The sequence below is a fragment of the Mus caroli genome, unplaced genomic scaffold (genome assembly GCF_978045245.1).
Source record: "Mus caroli unplaced genomic scaffold, Mus_caroli_1 scaffold_1, whole genome shotgun sequence".
In the NCBI taxonomy this organism is placed as follows: domain Eukaryota; kingdom Metazoa; phylum Chordata; class Mammalia; order Rodentia; family Muridae; genus Mus; species Mus caroli.
The window spans coordinates 102,831,351-102,837,350 of NW_028227256.1; positions in this window are offsets into that span (position 1 = coordinate 102,831,351).

The following is a 6,000-nucleotide window of genomic DNA, read 5'->3' on the forward strand; positions in this document are numbered from 1 at the left end:
TCTAAACCACCAACCAATGAGTACAGATGGAGGGACCCATGGCTCCAGCTGCATATGGAGGGACCCACATCCAGCAGAGCATGGCCTTGTCATGCATCAATGGGAGAAGTCCTTGGTCCTGTGAAGGCTTGATGCCCCAGTGCAGGGGAATTCGAGGGTGAGGAGGCAGGAGTGGGTGGGTGGGTGGAGGAGCACTCTCATAGAAGCAGGGGGAGGGGGATAAGAGAGGGGGCTTGAGGGGGACTGGGAAATGGGATAACATTTGAAATGTAAATAAAGAAAATATCCAATTAAAAAAGAAAGAAAGAAAATAAATAAATATTTAAAACAAAACAAACAAACAAAAAAAACCCCAACAAATTCAGGCTCCATTTTTCAAGTTACATGACATTCTCTCATAGTGGATGTATTTGTTCAAAGGTTGTCTTGGAACATTAATTCATTTGAAGATTTTTCTTTTCCTTTTTTTCTGATTTAGGATTATTTCCTCACGGTGCAATCATGGTTACAAAACTTACAAAAATCTTTTAATTGCTGGCTTTTATTTGTATTTAAGATGCTGTGTGCGCCATGGTGCATATGTGGAGATCAGAGGATAACTCGGGAGAGTGGGTTCTCTCCTCCTCCATGCTGGTCCCAGGGCTTGGACATTGGGTTTGGCAGAAGCTGCCTTTAGCCCCCGAGCCACCTTCCCACCGTCCTGAGGACACTTTCATATACAATGACATTATATTCTGCCTCGCCCTTCCCTCCATGATCTGCATCTCCCCACACACATTAATGTCCCTGGCAAAATCAGTCTTTTTTTTTTTTTTTTTTTTTTGTCCAAAAGAAGTATTTTGTTAAAGGTAATTTGCACGTTTAGTTTGTTTAAAGAAATTTCACACGTGGCCATCTCTGAATTTAAGAAACCAAGCTTTACTCAGTATGTCTTCTTAACACAGAGGCACAATGGGAGTAAAAGTAGATAGCTTGGAAGAGATGAGATTTACACACAATCAAGAGGAAGCAGAGTTGCTGAACTGGGTGGCAAATGTTGCTGTAGCTCAGAAAAAGAAGTGCTCCGTGGACTGGCATAGGACACATAGGTGATTTCCTTCTGGAGATAGCAGGACCCAACATCACAGAGTATCAGGACTCTGCTAGGGCTAATGGGAGGACGGAGATCTTCTATGCCGGGAGGGGAGCTTTCACAAAGCCACTAGAGCAGAGAAGCTAAGATTTGCAAGTGACTACGGGTACACCAAATTCAGATGCTTCATTTCCTGAACTCAAAGGGGTCAGCCTCATATATCTGTATTGTAAATTCCACATAGTTTTAAAATTACAAGACCCTAACAACTATTCAGCTAAGTGTCTCCCACATCATTCATTTTGCAGAAGGAAGAGAATGTGAATGAAGGGTTAAATGCCTTATGTCTATGTTAAGTACATGACTCCTTCTACTGGCACCTTAGTTCTAATCCAGGGCATTCTGGTGCTTTCCTGGTGCTATGTTTAGACAGACAGACAGATAGATGCACTTTTGACCTCAGCTCTGTGCTGCAGAAAGACAGGGGGGGTAGTTGAGGTTTACTGACTACCATCCTAGCTACAGGCCCAGTGAGAGAACATGTCAAGAGAGTAGACAGGAAGTGACAGAGCAGTACACCTGATATCCTCCCCTGGCCTCCACACAGTCAAAGGCTGGTACAGCTGCATACACATGTGTACCAACAACCCTGGCCTCTGTCTGTTTCTCTGTCTCTCTCTGTCCCTCTCTGTCTCTGTTTCTCCATCTCTCTCTCTCTCTCCCTCTCTCTCTCTCTCTCTCTCTCTCTCTCTCTCTCTCACACACACACACACACACACACACACACACACCAAAAGACAAAGAAAACTCTTTACAACAGAAAAAAAAAAACAATGGTCCTTGGTCAAGAGTGCCAATAATGAATGATTATGCAGAATTGAAGAGGTATCTAACTTTTGAGTAGCTTCAAAGGTTAGTCCTATGTCTGTACTCTGCTGTTTTGTGTAGAATGATAAAATAATATAACTAAAAATTGGAATTACCTTCACTTGCCTATTTAAGGAAAATTTGTGAATGTACAGGATCACATCCAGTCACCTTTCCCTTGAACTGTCTTTTACTTCACATAAGCTACCCTGTTACATTTATTGAGGAGTCAATAAGCAAGGGTATGAATACACCACCAAGTATCACAGTTTATCTACAAATGCAGGAAAGCAATCAGTGCAGACAACTTTGATATAACTTCTGCAACCTAACCAGAGTGGGCACTCAGGACATATTTTCTGGCATTTGGGAGGCTGAGGCACGTTCAAGGCCAGCCTGGGCTACAGAAGGAGATCCTGTTTCAAAGTTTTCCATCTATGTAAATTTACCAATTTTACATAAATTAAGAAAAAAGCAACTGACGGTTCCCAGGTGGAGTGTCCATTGTGGAGAGCCTGCATGAGGAGTGAGTCAGAGCATGTCTGCAAGGAGGGCTCATGTTTAGAACAGAGAGGAGCCAAGAACTATCCTAGACAATGAATAAAACAAGAGCTTGGAGCGCCTATTCTTGGCAAGTTAGACAAACACGTTCTCTAGTTGCTAAAAATTAAGTTTCCAAAATAGATAAATGTGGTAGAGCCACAAAGCATAAAATAGCATTTCCATCGCATAATATTAACACATATACATATATAACATAAAATTAGCAGTATACCTCACCAAGAGATAATGTTAGGGCAAAAGAAAAAAAATATTCCAAAAGAATATTTGGAATAGAACATAGAAACTATTATCTAGTCTCTAAAAAGGTAAAACAATGTACTTTAAACAGATACCCAACCTAAAAAACTGAGCCCTAGTTATAGTGCTATATACTGGAATAATCAGAAAACACACGTTTCTGAGAGATGGCAGTGACTAATGGTGACATAGTTGTGAAAGCCCATGATTGGAGAGGTGCACAGCTTCTCCCTTTGTAGAGTATGTAAGTTCAGGAAGATGTGCCTGCATAAAACACTAAAGGCGTTTCATGTGCACGGGGATCAGTTATGTCTATGTCTATACATAATACCTTTACACAAATAACTACCTGCACACTTCACACAAGGAAAAGATTAGACCAGTTCTTCTAAGAACTCCCCATGAAATACAGAGACTTTCTTTCCTCTCGGGAGACTCCTAATCTTGAAGAAAAGAGCACTGTTCACAGATGCAGAACTCATGGCTAGTATTTTTTTTTAATTAGGTAATTTCCTCAATTACATTTCCAATGCTATCCAAAAAGTCCCCAATACACTCCCCCCCCAGTCCCCCACCCACCCACCCCCACCCCTTGGCCCTGGCATTCCCCTGTACTGGGGCATATAAAGTTGGCAAGTCCAATGGGCCTCTCTTTCCAGTGATGGCCTACTAGGCCATCTTTTGATACAAATGCAGCTAGAGTCAAGAGCTCTGGGGTACTGGTTAGTTCATAATAATGATCCACCTATGGGGTTGCAGTTCCCTTTAGCTCCTTGGGTACTTTCTCTAGCTCCTCCATTGGGGGCCCTGTGATCCATCCAATAGCTGACTGTGAGCATCCACTTCTGTGTTTGCTAGGCCCCGGCATAGTCTCACAAGAGACAGCTATATCTGGGTCCTTTCAGCAAAATCTTGCTAGTGTATGCAATGGTGTCAGCGTTTGGAAGCTGATTATGGGATGGATCCCTGGATATGGCAGTCTTTAGATGGTCCATCCTTTCTTCACAGCTCCAACCTTCATCTCTGTAACTCTTTCCATGGGTGTTTTGTTCCCAATTCCAAGAAGGGGCACAGTGTCCACACTTTGGTCTTCGTGCTTCTTGAGTTTCATGCGTTTAACAAATTGTATCTTATATCTTGGGTTTCCTAAGTTTTTGGGCTAATATCCACTTATCACTGAGTACATATTCTGTGAGTTCCTTTGTGAATATGTTACCTCACTCAGAATGATGCCCTCCAGATCCATCCATTTGCCTAGGAATTTCATAAATTCATTCCTTTTAATAGCTGAGTAGTACTCCATTGTGTAAATGTACCACATTTTCTGTATCCATTCCTCTGTTGAGGGGCATCTGGGTTCTTTCCAGCTTCTATGCCTAGTATTTTTACTAGAACTTTCTTTCTATCCTGAAGGCATTCCTGCTTTTGAATGAAAGCAGACTCCATGGCTGTTTAACCCAAACCCTAGCAGCTGTCTATAGATGTCTAAGATGTGTGATAACTTTTTTTTTTGTCCAAAAGAAATATTTTGTTAAAGGTAATTTAAAGGTAGTTTTGTTAAAGGCACATTTAATTTGTTCAAAGAAATTTCACATGTGGTCATCTCTGAATTTAAGAAACCATAGAGGACAGGAGAAGGGCCTGTCTTACCATGGGCGTTCTCACCACCAAGGGTTCACATTTTGCATGAAGCAAAAACAACCTTCACTAGACCATGAACACTTGGAGGTGCTCACATGTGGAGGCCAAGGTTCGGGCGTGGGTCCTAAGGAGCTCTCCTTGTGGTTTGGTTTCATTTTCCTTTTAACACCTTTGTGACACTTTATTTGTTTTGTGTGTCTATGTTTCTGTATGGTCACACTTCCACAGTGTGAATGTATATGGAGCCAGGAGAGACCTTGTTGAATAAGGTCTCTCTGTATCACATGGTCCTGGTTCTGAACTCAGGTCATTGGCTTGGTGTTGGCCTTGTTTTCACCTTTTTTCCCCTAAGATTTATTTATTGATTTATTTTACTTATGTGAGTGCACAGTTGCTCTCTTCTGACACACCAGGAGAGGGCATAGGATCCCATTACAGATGGTTATAAGTCACCATCTGCATGGCTGGGAACTGAATTCAGGACATCTGGAAGAGCACTCATTGCTCTTAACCATTGAGCCATCTTTCCAGCCCCTTGTTCTCACTTTAAAAAAAGAGATTTTGAGATTATCAAGTTTTTTTCCTTGCCTTTTTTCTCTCCAAACCCTCTCACTCTTCTACAAATTCATGTCCTGGAGAAGACCACTGCTCTCACTCCCAGCATTCCTCAGCTGCCTGGAGTTTGTCATAAGGTTGAGACTTCGTGGGCTTTTTCCTGTCCACTTCGGCCATGGCCATTGGAGTCATCTTGGTTCAGCTCAAGTTTGGGGAAGTTATGCTGGTGAGACTTTATGGGTGTAGCTTCTAATGTTTCTAGGAAACAGAAACTCACAAAAACCTCTCTAATCTTCTGGCTCCTACAATCTTTCTGTCCCATCATCTGTCATGTTCTTGAGCCTGAGGTACAGGAGTGTTTTATAAAGGTATCCAAGGGGAGTAGACTTCACAACTCTGCATTTTGATTGGTTGTGGTTTTTATTGTGGTCTCTGTCTGTCACAAAGAGGAGTGTTATTGATGAGGGGTGAGGACTAGACTAATCTGAGGGTATACGAATTCACGAGCACTGAGAAGTTAGCGGCATTTCTATTACATAATTCCCCTCTTATCGAGTGGTCCTTAAGTCCAATTAGAGAGCTGATGGTTGTCACCAATGTATGTGTGTCACTCTTTAGGTTCTGGGCTGGTAGGGATCCAAGAGTCAATGTTCTCTTGACAGAAACCCTGATACCAGACATGAGAAGACTTCTTTTGAGTACTTGTCCACAGCTGTCCAAGAGAATCCCAAGACACAGCCTATTCCTGCTGTCCTTGGCTGCCTCCCAAAGATGGAAGGTTTGTCTCTATTACTGAAGACACAACACACTTCAGCCACAGGGCCCAGATGTTCCTGAGATGGATCTGACCTCCTCCTTGAGGACTATATTTCATTGTATCAGAAGGCACCATGGGTGCTTCCAAAGAAGGGATGCAATCAGCATCTACCAGCTCGATGTCTATTAACCACGTCAATCACCAGCAAGGCTTGGTGGTTTTTTAAAGACACTCTTTCACTGGAATCTGAGGCTTGCTGACTAGACCTGGGGCTACCCAGTGAGTACCAAGGATCCACCTCTCTCAG